Source organism: Lonchura striata, chromosome 1 (genome assembly GCF_050655825.1).
Source record: "Lonchura striata isolate lonStrDom1 chromosome 1, ASM5065582v1, whole genome shotgun sequence".
Taxonomy (NCBI): Eukaryota; Metazoa; Chordata; class Aves; order Passeriformes; family Estrildidae; genus Lonchura; species Lonchura striata.
The window spans coordinates 90,413,084-90,426,489 of record NC_140703.1 but is presented as its reverse complement, the minus strand read 5'-3'; the positions used below and the strand labels follow the sequence as shown (position 1 = coordinate 90,426,489).

Below are 13,406 nucleotides of genomic sequence, written 5' to 3'. Positions count from 1 at the left end.
ATATTTTTTCGGGGGGGGGGGTGTTTTTGTGTTTTGTTTTTTTTTCAATTATAGTGAATTACAATTATGCTATAGAAGAAAGTCCACTAGCAGCAATTTTATATGTCTATGAAAGAATGAAGTTTTTGTTTCCAGACTTTGGGCTGATATTTTTACAGTTTTCTTTCTGTGCAAGTGATAAACGCAAAAGTAGCTTCCAAAACCCACTCACCTCTTTTACTTATCCAGAAGATGACTGCAAGATCTAGCTCTAATAAACCAATCTAAAAACAGAACTTTGATTTCCTAAGAGCACCAGAATAAAGTTTGCATTAATACCTGGTTAAATACAACAGTTAGATAATTAATAAAAAAGCTATCCAGAACAGTAAGCACATTCTGGAGTTAAGATTACTTTTCTTTACCATAATGAATATCACTAGTATAAAAAGTAGTACATCCCCATAAATAAAGACACAATACTTTTGTTAATTTCCTTGAGTATTTTACATAAAAAATGTCATATATTTGCAAGTCATGCACATGTAACCATTTTTAAAATCCATTATTAATTTCAATTCAGCTATCGTCATAATGTAAAATACTCTTTGGAACAAAAATCTTCCCAGGACTGAGTTCTGACATAAATAAACTGGGATATTCTGTCATAAGATATTGATTTTAGCTTCTCTTAAAACTTGTATTTATTTGTTAAAATGAAGTTATGGTATATATAAAGTTGGAACTAATTTTTGTAAACTCAGATTAAAATGCAGAAGTGGTAACTTGGAAAACTTCCCAATCATACCTGAGGGGTGAAGCAGGAGGATTAGAGATACTGAGAGAAACTCCACAGAACTGATAATTTTCCCCACTGTATCCTTTTATAAAGCTGTAGCTCTTGTTTTTTATAAATTTAGCGGCTTTGTAGTTTCTCTACAACCTCAAATTTTTCAAAGAAAATGTGATATCACTACAGATAGCTCCTTTAAGATTTTCCTAAACTCTGTTTGACTTTATCAATATCTCTAAATAACAAAACATGCAGGGCTGGATCCTGCCAGGTACAGGAAATCCTGTAGTGGTTTATCAAGGTGAATGTATGTAGCTGAAACTCAAATTTGGCATATCCTCCCTTTCATGGATGCCAATGAGCCATCTTATTTTTACCTCTTTTCCTCTAAACTTTGGTTGGATCTGCCTTAATTCCCCAACTCACATATTTATTTATGGTTTTTTTTTTTTAAAAATTAATTAACCAAGCTAGAAAGAAAGAGAATTCTCAAGTCACAAAACTCTGCCATGCAAGGATGTGTGGTTTTGCCAAGGGCCTGCATCCCTTGTCATTTTGGAGAGTCAGAAACTGATGAAAGATGTGGAGTTGAAGTAACATATAAAAGCTGAGAACAAAACTTGCTAAGCTGTGCAGAGAGTGTTCTAATTGACCATCTACATTCCATAAGACTTGGTTGAATAACTTGATGTTACTAATATCACCCAGCACAAAGTCATTTTGCACACAAAAATCATAATTTTGTGTTTCTAAATCACCATGAAGATATAAATTTGCATATGATGTCAGTGCTCTATAAAACATGCTAGCTTTTTTTTTTTAAGAATTGAATTTTTATTTGGAATTATAATTCTAGTCTACCTTACTAAGAAAACAGGACATTATTGATATGAAAGTAAACTGTAAGCAAAACTAAATTCTGCCCTTTGTTTGAGGTAAATGTTATGCTTATTTTATTTCACACTAAAAACTTTTTCTTCCCCCCAAAAAATAATCACAGACTGGGGATAGCACAGCTTTATCAGAGAAATACACTTTTGAGGAGTAAGTTTGTATCATAAGGAGTCTTTCAGAGGTCCTGGTGTCCTGTCTAAAAGATGATCCAGAGGCTAAAACAGAGGTCACCCCCCAGTGCCAACACCTCTTCCATACGATGGAGCATGCAGCAGCAAGGAAAGTGCTGTGCATTGTCTCTTGTAATGAAAACTGGCTGTAAGATAAATACTAATATTTAGGTAAAGAAATATTTACTGACATTCCCCATGCCAAACGCTGCAGCTGCAACTGCAAGGCATGTGAAGATGGCAAAGCAGCCAGACCCCTTCCTAAGAGTGTTTTTATTTTTTTCCTACTAACTGTAACGTGTGACTGCTTTTCTGCCTAAACATCTCTAAAGGGCTATGAAAACTGAAGTCCTTCAAAGCTGTTAAATGTTTCCTCAGATTCACAATAAAATTCTGCATTACAGATCTCCTAGTAAAATCTCTGAAGCATTGCAAGCGGTACTTACATAATTTTCTGTTAAGTCAGTATTTGTGTATTCAACACCTAGAAAATAAGGAAAGTGAATGTGGATAGGGAAGGGAAAAAACAAAGGCGAAGGGGGAAGGGGGCGGGAGGGAAGGGGTGGGTGGGGGGGGGACAGACAAACCCTACCCTGAAACAGCCATGCAGCTATTAAACATATGCCAAAGTAAACAATAGTGCGAGGGTCTGCCATAGCTCTGCCCTGCAGGTAGACGGCAGGCGGCACAGAAGGAAAGCAAATGGCAAGGAGAAGAGAAAGACGGTTCAGGATGTGGATGAGATGCCGAGCCCTGAGAGCATGAACGGCCTGATTGTGATCCTCAAGTCACACCATCAGCCATGCAAAACAGGACATACCTTTCTGGCTTGCTGCTTCTGTCGGCTGAAACAAAGCAGTCCCATTCTCAGCGGGAGGCCAAATCAAAATGAAATTTTATTTAGTCTGCACTGTCCCCAGATTGGGTTTCAGAATGACTGCTTTAGGAGATAGCATGGATGTGGCTGATGCATGCTTTGCATATGAAACTGCAATAGAGGAGGAAAAAAAAAAAATCTACATAATCAAAAAAATCTGTGCCGTGTGGATTGCAAAAAACCCCTGGACGTCAGTGAAGCAGCTACAAAGGATGTTTTAAAAAATGACCTTCCTGAAATAAAAATTACACATTTGTGCTTTGCAACACTATTTTCAATAAATACCTAATAGGTCACTTTGCATGTAATTATTCAGAAGCTGCCCTGAGAGACTGAAATATCAAATAATTTTTCTGTCTTTTTTTTTTTTGTTTTTTTTTTTTTTTTTTTTTGTTTGTTTGTTTGTTTGTTTGTTTTAATCGTGGAACAGAATTACAGTTTGGAAACAAATGCAGAGAAAATGTATATCTCAAGAGGATTTCTGTGTCTTGCAGTGGCTGGGAGTGATTTCACCTCAAAATCCTCGTCAATTTAATTTTTAAGTCCCTGATTCTTAGAGTATCTAAAGAAAGGCCTACTGCAGTAAAGAACATCTGCTTTTTGTACCACTGATCTAATGCATTCCACCTTGCACTTTTAAAAAATGACCCATTCTTTGATTAGACACACTTAATTTTACAGACTATTAATAAATAAAAAAGATCATCAACTGATCACACAGTATTTTCATTAGAAGTTAGAAATAACTTACAAAGGCAAGGACTAGTCTGCAGAAAATGCAAGGCATACACCGTGTAATGCCTTTGTTGTCAGTTATGCTGCAAATGAGATTTTCAAATAGGATTTGCAGAGGCAGGGCAGTGATCAGCACAGTGCAACATCCAGGAAAGGGAAGTTGAGCACAGTATTCTGTGAAACAAGGGGGCAGAAGGGAGCCTGTTTGTAGATAAGTATTATTATCCATAGAAAACACTTATCACTGCTTGATTTTGCGACACCAGCTACTTGGAAGTAGGTGATACCAATAATTCTGTAAGTGCACATCTGTGTGGGAATGTGTGTTTGTATTTATCTGTGTGCAGGGCATGTAAGCCTGTAGTCTGTGCACATGCTTGATGCTTACATTGTAAAAAGGAAAAGCAAAAGGCAGCACAAACAATACATGTTTTCAACTGCTGGGACAAGCAGTGCTAATGCTGCACTCTATGTAGATTATGGACAGCTAAAGAACAGGATGGAAAAAACCCCAAAAGCCTAAATACCATAGAATCTTTCAGAATGCAAAAATGCAAGATCCCAAATAAGCAATATAGATAAAAACTTGCAGGAATAATGAGATAGAGTGCAAATCATTCACACAATGTGCTTTCATACTGGGATGACGGAAGCCACTGACAACAATGCAACCACGTGCAGATAGTCCTTGGAGAAACAGTCAAGCAAATTTTGTAATTCTATCTTCTGTGCTTTGCAGCCTGAGTTTGAGACTTGCTGGAACAAAATGTGTGAAAATATTGATGTTTTAAAAATTAAGCATTGGACGTCATGGAAGGTAACTTCATAATGAGTTCTCCTACTGCTATTTAAAGCTAGAAATCCATAAGGAGCACAGTGAAAAATATAACATTTGTTCTCCTTATGTCTTGGAACAACTGTTTTTATACTTGTAATCATCCTAACTGTTGTTCCAAACAAGATATTCAGATAGTCCCTAGCCTCATGCTGTATCTTATTTATTCTGATGCATATCTTATAGCAAAGCTTCATCTGTATTGAATTAATTTGATTTTTCTGAGTGTTATTATTTTTATAAATGCTTCTTTTTTTCCACTCACAGAACTTCCCACTTTAGGGAAAAAGCAAGATGTGATTGCTTTAAAAATAGAAGACCAAATACATAGCTAGTATTCCCAAAATTCAATGCACCTGGCATTCACTTTATACCTAATAAGCATCCGTGAATATGCAAATGTTCAATGTCTCTAGTAACCTCATTAATTTATTCCTCAGGCAATCAAAGAATGTGAACCAGTCCTCTGCTACTAATACTGGAAGTGGTACGCTGCTCAGCATTGCTAGAATAATCTGAAAGCACATTCTGCATATTGAAAAACTGTTTCATCTTTCTTCCTTCCTTTGCCACTCTAATTCAAACAAAGACTTCCTACCTCAGTTTACATAGCTGACAGCAAAAGTTGAAAAATGCCAAGAAATAATTAAGACATATATATTATCTCTCTGTCTCTCTCTGTCTCTCTCTCTCTACATATATATATAAATATATACATATATATGTATCCATGTGCACATATGCACGGGAAGATAAATAGTTTAAAGAGATCTCAATGGAATTCCAGTTTGAAAACCATCTGAGTTTTCTAATTTATTTATTTGGAAAAGGGGAAGCTTGGGCAGGATGGAGGAGTGAGGGAAAAATGACCTGCCTCCTACTCTGCAGAGCAGCTGAATAATCTTTTCCTTTGCCCACATTAAAAGCCCTGAATAATGTTTATAAAATGTTAGGGAATCCCGGTAGGTTTCCTATTTAACAAGCCATGTATGACAAATCACAGTGTAATGTACTACGTTCTTAATCTTTAATTAGAATGTGAATATCTGTGCGAGAACGCAGTTAACTTTGACACATTAAATCTTCTGGTTAAAGTGCCTTACAGGAAGTGCAAAGATGAAACACTGCAACAATCTACTGCCTCTCTCCATTCACCCAGACAGTTGGGGAAGGATGATAACATCTTGTAATACCTGCTCTGTAGTAATTAATCGCTGTGGTATTTAGGACCATTCAAGTAGACAAATATGACAGAGACAGGGACAATTAGGAACCTTGTTCAAGCTACATTAACTTTTCCAGCTATTACAACACAGCAGCTCAAGTTTGCTTGTAAAAGCTGCAGAGGGATTGTTATGCATTAGCCGTGCGATTATTAATGAAAGAAAAGGAGAATTGTGTTTATTGTAGTTTGAAAATTGCAAATAAATTTCAATTATCTGCTATGTCATTTTGTTAAACATGCATTCTGGAAATGCCTTTGTACTCTAAATCATGAGCTACTTAGAGCAAACTAATACTAGAAAGCCTTTGGGAGATACAAAGTCAATATTTTTGTTGAACTGGCCTTCTTTCTTGTTGAGACTGGAGACAGACAGAGCTACCTGAAGATATTTCAGATAGTTAGTGAACCCCACAGACATTGGTGTTCATCCTGACTCTGTTTGCCAACAGGCAGTCAGATCAAACTTTGACACATCAGACTTTGACACTGGTGGAATGTGAGTTCTGTTCCACAAGAATAAGAAAGCTCAGCTCCATTACTCATGGCACGCATAAAGTGCACACAGATAGATAAACAAACAGCGGTGGGAGGAGAAAGCCCTTCAGAAAGCCCTTTTTGTCTCTTTCCATTTATTGCCACAGTCATCACCAGGACAGACAGAATGAAACTCAGGGAAAACCTTTGGGACTTAGTATGGATTACATATTGTTAAGGTTACACACTCTTTACTCTTTCACTTTACTATCAGTAAGTAGCACTGCAGAGCATAAGGTTTATATTTTAACTATATGTTTGAGGCAGCATGATTTGCCATTGCTGTTTGGTACTGCATGAACACATATCAGTTCTCAATATTAAAGGAGGACGGTCAGAAAACAACAGAACTAGGCAAACATTGCAAAGACTTTGGCATGAATATTCACTTGGTGTCTGTTTTCTTAAAAAAAAATTTAAAAAAAGAAATCACCTAAACCTGTGGCCCTTTTATGTTCACTTTATATGAATATTTGAACTAGAGTTTCTTAGCAGCATGAATGCTTTCAGAAAGCTAATTTGAAAGTCATACGTGCAAGTGTTTGTGGAAAACGAATTCTAAATTTGCATGTGCAAATATTTGCACTGGGTATGCTCTCGTCTTCCCCCAGTCAGGGAGCAGCAGCACTGCCACGTGTCTCACCCCACCAATCCTTCCCAAGGAACCCATCTTGAGTTTCAAATATTGTGTCAAATTTGCCCAGTGAACTTGTTTATGATTGAGCCCCAAAGTAGAAAAAAAGAGAAGTGCTAAAAGTGTATGAAATGTACTTGAACAACAAATGTTTGCAGGGATGGGAGATGCATAGCTGGGCAATTCGAAAGCAGGAACAGAGGCACACTGGCACAAAACAGAGTTTGTTAGCAAGTGTTCACTCACTTCTGGTATGACTGCTTTTACCTCCTCTCTCCTTCCACAGGGTGAAAAACAAAACTGTGGGGTAAAAATACCAGTCAGGACAGGGAAACGTTGTGCCAATATTCTCAGTTTATGGTCAATCTACTGAAATATTACCCTTCAAATTCAAAAAATTTGTGAGGCTTGAAGTGCTTTTTGAAGGAGTAAGACAGGACTCCACCATTTATTAGAAGATGGATTTTTTTATTTTCAACTTTGATAGTTGCAAAGTACATTGCCTCACACATGCCATTTTCTGCAGCCTACATCATTGTAGTCTAGAAATAAAAAGAAAAGCCAGCTTAGCCCAGCAGAAATCTGCATCCCCACCCCAGAATCCGTTGTCACAAAATGAAGGAGGGAGGGGGCTGGGGTGGGGGGGGGGAAGGGAGGAAAGCAGCTCAGTGCACAGCAACAATTCCCCTTCTCAGCTGAGCTGCAATGATGTCAGCTTTCTGATTACAAACTGCTTATTTATGCTTCAACAGCTGCCAAGAGCAGCAAATAAGTGGCTAAAAGAGTGTCTAGACCAGGCATTCAGGCCTCTATTGTTTGCTGGTTGTTACCTGGTTGACAGCGATGGGTACAGCTGCCTGGTGTGAAAGAGAGCAAGGGATGGGGAGGCAGTGATTGACAGAAGGGCCCTCGGGGTCAGGCACAGCCAGCCCCGATGGCCCCATGGCTTTATGTTCCCCGGTCTAAAGGGAAAGCCATGGCTCTGCCTAGAGGTTGGAGGTGAAAGGAAATGTTTGAGGGTAATGAAAAAAATCCTTTAGCCAAATTTGTGATCATGAACAGTTACTCTGGGGAATTTAAGACCAAGTGCGCAGCAGTTTTCTGTATATACAGAAATTGTTATTGGTAACCACCACAGGAATAATAATGTGTTACATGTACATGGGTAAAAATGAATCTCTGCAGTCCTTCACATATGAAGGACTTAAAACTGCCGGTGGTTTTATTTTTTATTTAAGTTAAAACTGATCATGCTGCTAAAACCTGGTACTATGCACTATGCAGAAATTCACACTGCCTCAGGGCTAGCTTTAAAAGCATTCCCAAGCTTTTCTGAAAAATATTCAGGTGTTTGGGAGGGAAAAATAGATATTCAGGTTAGACAATCATCTATAAGAAGTTCTCATACTCTTAGTGAGTTTTGTTCTATACATTTATTTTCAGAGAGACAGTGGCTCTAAAAACAACTCGGTGGGAACAGCTGGACAGTGTGCAGGCTGACCAAAAACCATAACCCCCCCTTTTTAGTTGATATAGAGATGTCCTCAGTCTGGTTTTGATCTCATAGATGTTAGTGTGGTCCAGGCATAATCCTGCTGAAGTCAAAGGAGTGACATTGATCCAAGCCAACTGCAATCACTGGCAGGCTGACTGAATTTCTCACCTCCCACCCCACGATGGGCTACTGCTCAGCGAAAAAGACAAAATGTCTCACAAGTTTTAAAAGGATGAAGCCAATGAATTGTTTTTAATAGAACAACAAAACCAGATTCAAAAGTTGTTGAACAATATGCAAAAACTGTAGATACAGTGTACTCTGGGAAAAAAAGATGAAACCTTTATGCTCACTAGCAGGTCTGTGGTTATCTACGTCCAAGTACATGAAGATTAAGTTGCTGGGGCAGTCATGAGCAGAATTAATCTTACTTTCCTGTTTGGCATTTTCTGACACCAGGCAAAGTTTCATGCCAAGGAAAAAAGTTGATTTTCAGATCTTGTTACATATGACAGGATTATTAAATGTTTTATGACCATATGGTATAATTTTTTTGCTGTAGTTTTTGAAATAGATTGCAATTAACAAATGAGTAACCTTTCTCTGTGAAAGATAAGAAAACACTATAAAATAGTCTGGATGTCAGTAGTGTCTAGAGAGGTAAAAGTACAGCAGAGCACCTGTATACAGTTGGCTTTCTACATATCTGATGCAAAAGCTGTAACTGAAATGAAATCATGTTAAATTAGCTGTAAAAAATAAGTTGATTTAATTAAGCACAGAAAGACTTATTAGATATAATAAAATGTTAAAAAGTCAAATGATGTGCAGTTACATTTCAGCTAACACAGCTCAACAAATCCACTAAATTTATTCCTTTCAATAATGATCTGTTTTGAGCATTTAATTAGATAAATAATATTTAATCACTTCAGCAAATTTGAACTAGAAAAATTCCTTGTCATCAGAGGTGACTAATCCTTGCTAATATCCACCTTTAAAGAAAAAGTAAAACTAGATGATCTTCCAGAACAGCAAAGAGTATGAGGTACAAATGTGTCTCTAGGCCTCATTAAAAAAACAAGGTTTGCTAAACAAACTATTATTTACAGTGAGAAGTGTGCATATTTTACTGGGAAGGAGCATTCACATGTTTGCCTCTTTTCAGCATCAGGCACTATAAGTAGATGATAAGAAAAGATATTCAATAGATGTCCTATAATTCATCATAATACTGTTTCATTTAATAACTACTTTGCTGAAGTGATTGGCATGATTACAGGAAAATTACTTCAAATTATCCATCTCTTATCTAGCATCTAAGATGTCCTAAACTTGCATGAGAGTTAGCATAATGGGACCTATTAATTACTAATTCTGCAAGTCCTTCACTACTTAAATATCCTTTCTACCAGGTGTGCTGTGTAATGCAAATAAAGAAATAGAAGCCAAAATGATCACTTTCCAAGACAGTGTCGCTGAAAGTTTAATAAATGAAATACCAAGTGCAAAAGTTTGTTCCACCCACCAATTGAAAATATCTAGATATTAATATATTTTCTCTTTATTTCTCTCCTTCTCATATGTGTATAAGTTTGCAGGGATGCATGCAGGTATAAAAATAAGTACATAAACAGTATGTGGTATACATTGTATTTGTTTTTACTCAGAACTATGAATATGCAAGGCTGCTACAAAAGATGGGCCAAGAACATAGTCTCTGCCCCAAAAAGCACCTTTTAATCTATACATCACCTATACATCCTATACCTGTACACCCTATACATCAAATGCTATCTGCTCGACAAAATTTATTCCTATGAGTAAACACTTTGAAGAAAAGAAGCATTATCTGGTAAGGGCAGGGAAGTTGACCAAGATGAGCAGAAGCCATATTTGTCCCCTCTCCAGTCTAGATTTAAAAGCCAGTGTAAATTAGAACAGAAGCATTATACTTGTACCTTTGGCTTTCTAAAAACCCTGATGTAAACCATCATGGCAGAAAACAGGGATAGGTCCTTCCTATCATTCTTCCCAGCCCACCTGTGGTATGTCCATAATTCAAAGGGTGGCTATGCTGCTGTTTAAAGTCACCTAAGATGGCAAATGTTCCCCAAGGGCCTGATTCTCCAAAACAAACTGTGCAGAGTAGGCCTATGCAGTTACAATACCTGGTTGGTGCTGCTCTGCACTTCCATTACAGAAGCATAGCTATGAAAAATCTTGCTTTAATTTTTTTATAGACTCCAACTTCAAGTTCATGAACAGCTGTCTTTTCTCTCTCTCTTTCATTTACTAGTTTTTGTATCACAATAGTGCCTTAAGTCCTATTAATTGTATTTGTGATGTTGAATTAAATATACAGAAAATGTGGGACAGGAAACAAAAGAAAACAAAAAGCAATCCCCCAAACCAAAATTTGTAGAGACCCCAGAAATAATTGTTTGTTACTGATATATGGTAAGGGACCAAGCCTAAAGGCTCTGGTCTTTCTGACGAAATCTGTCTTGAAGTGCAGCGCTGAAAAGGAAGGTGAATTACACAAGTAAATTTCAGAAAGGAAACAAATACTAATCTATTTATCAGAAAAGGTAGAACAAAACAATCTCATCTACCATATACAGAAAATCAAAAAGGGAAAGAGATATTCTTGAACCATATCTAATAAACTGTTGGAAGGCTTTTTACTGTATTCTGTAAAAGAAATTCTTGTAATTGTTTCTAAATGTGCAAATGTCTCAATGAACTAGGAGACCCATCATGAGGCATCATTTCTGTGAGAATATTACCTTTAAAAAGGCTCTTATCTATTAGGGATAGGGACTGATAGTGAATTTTATGCTTTCATTCTGAGTGACCACAACCAGCTTATAGAATGCTGTAACTATAACACCTGAATACATGTCAAACAAGCCTAATCCTCAATCCCCGTGGTTTTTACAAGTGAAAACTTTCAAATTTCTACTGTTAATCTTTTTACTTTGAGGCAAAAAGTCTTTGAGAGTCACAATAACTTTTCATTACACAGTCACTACTGAAATGGTATGAAGTCTTCTGTGACTGGTAGGCTTCCATGGAGCCACTCTGGTTGTCCTGTAATAACTTAAACACAATACTGACAAACCAGAGGTGCCACAGTTTGCAAGGGACATAGTCAAAACTCTACCACTCTACTATTTTATCCATTCATAGTTTTTTACTCTGTGGACTAAACTGATGGATATTTATGATTTATAATTCTGCAACTACTAATAAGGACTCTGGTATTAGAGAACAATATTCCTCCACCCCAAAAGTTAGAATTCTGTAGTAAGCAAAGTATCTGTAAGAAATTCCCCTGCATGGCCAGGTGCAATTATATCTGGTTTTTCATACATGACATTCTAAAAGTCTATTAGCTGCTCAGTAGATCTGGTTTCCAGTGCTGGCTATCAGCCCTGTGGTAAAATAAACATGTAAGCAGTTGTTGAAACATCATGAGCACCATGGTCATTGCAAGCTTTGCAGAGCTCCCACGGCCAGAAATCTCTTCCTTTCCCAGTACATTCTGCATGGGCAAAGGTACCTTCTAAACTAGTCTGGGAAACATGTACAGCAATATTCTTAATCAGCTGTTGAAAATACATTGTGCCTTCCACCTCAGCTCACTGAAACCAGAGATCTATCATATTTGTACACTGTTGAAGAAGGTGGAGAAGTGATGGCTTCTAGAGAATTACCCCAATTTTTGCCTAATATAATAAGAAAGAAAAATTACCAACCAGATACCTTGAACAGCATTACATATTCCTTGGCTTTTTAGGAACTTAAAATTGTGCCAACATAATAGTGATTCAAGCTTGGAATACTTTCTTCTTTTTTTTTTCCTCCTCAATGTATCTCCACAGTTTAGTAGACCATGTATGTAACAAACCCACATAATTTGCTTCATGCAATTTCCTTTACTATTTTACCTTAAAAAACCTTACAAAAAACAATGCATAAGGGATGCAGCAGGATAAAACAGAATTTGAAAAGTAATAATTAAAGCCAGTACCAGTTCATATTGTTAACTAATAATAAGGGGTATGACTGATAAAGCAAACTGATTCAGAAGAAATTACTCAGATCTTTTATTTTTGGATCTATCTGCTTCTTTCTTCTGGTAGCCTGAAATTCCCATCTTTGGAGTGCTTTAAATTTAATTTAGTATTAAAGAATACATAAAATCTCTGCACTGAAGGTTCTTGACTAATTGTCCCAGGTACCACAACTTAGAATCTAGTGTCCACATGGAATACTGGAATGGAATGAAGCTGAGAAATACCTTCAGTTAATTGTTCCTAACTGGAAAGCAATTTTGAAAAGTCTTCTTTGTTTTGCAGTCTTGTCTAATGGCTTAGAGAGCCTTCTCCAATGGATTTATCAGAGGACAGGGAAAACAAGAGAAGACAATGCTGGGAAACCATCAAGCCCACTGACTAGGTAAAACAAGTAAAATGATTCTTAGTGTGAGTCCTTACAGGAGCAAAACCATGGGGCCAAATTCACTGAGCATTGGTAACAGCTTCTGCTGATGTTTGAAGAAAATCCTACCAGGAAAAGAGTGTCTTGGTGGGAGGTGTCACTCATATACTTGTGGCTCTCAATGCTTGCCATATCAGCTGGACTACAGCCTTATAAGAGAAAATAACATGAGTTTCTTCGCCACTTGAGCTAAACAGTCTGGAGTTCTAGTTGAAATATCTGGGAGGTGAGTCCTTTGTAAGTCAGTTTGGGGGAGGATTCTCAACACATACAAAGACTAATTGGCAGCAAGTAGTGTTGGTAACTCCTACACTCTTGAATAACTTAGGCTTCCAGCCAGTTCTGCTACCACAGGAACTTAAGGACTTTGCGATGCCCTTGATACTTATGAATTTTCTTTCTTTCTTTCTTTCTTTCTTTCTTTCTTTCTTTCTTTCTTTCTTTCTTTCTTTCTTTCTTTCTTTCTTTCTTTCTTTCTTTCTTTCTTTCTTTCTTTCTTTCTTTCTTTCTGCATCTCCACCCCTCCAAACAGTTTGAGCTCATATTGCACACATGGAGCACAGACCCCAACAGCAGCGTGTCTGTTGTGGGAGCAGGGACATGTCCTCATGCAAAGACCTGCACTTGGGTCTAGACATTTCCTAGTGTAAATCAGCATAAGGTTTGTTGGATGAAGAGAACTCCTCTTCCTTGCCCTGTGGTTTCTACATGAGGCAAGAGAGCTCCCAC

General features: G+C 37.3%; 1 long non-coding RNA gene across 7 annotated transcripts in view; it reads right to left on the bottom strand.

Annotated features, from left to right (window-relative positions):
• Nucleotides 1-13,406, bottom strand: part of LOC110474669 (uncharacterized) — a 409,027-nt gene that overhangs the window by 164,595 nt on the left and 231,026 nt on the right. The window contains exons 1-2 of one of the 7 annotated variants that reach the window (XR_014949693.1): nucleotides 2,657-4,342; nucleotides 2,283-2,320 (exon numbers count right to left, since the gene is read on the bottom strand). The exons of 3 other annotated variants lie outside the window; for them this stretch is intronic. This is a non-coding gene — a long non-coding RNA (uncharacterized LOC110474669). Of the gene's footprint in view, nucleotides 1-2,282; nucleotides 2,321-2,656; nucleotides 4,343-13,406 lie in introns of those variants that run through there. 3 more of the 7 variants (XR_014949690.1, XR_014949695.1, XR_014949691.1) reach the window with 3 other exon arrangements.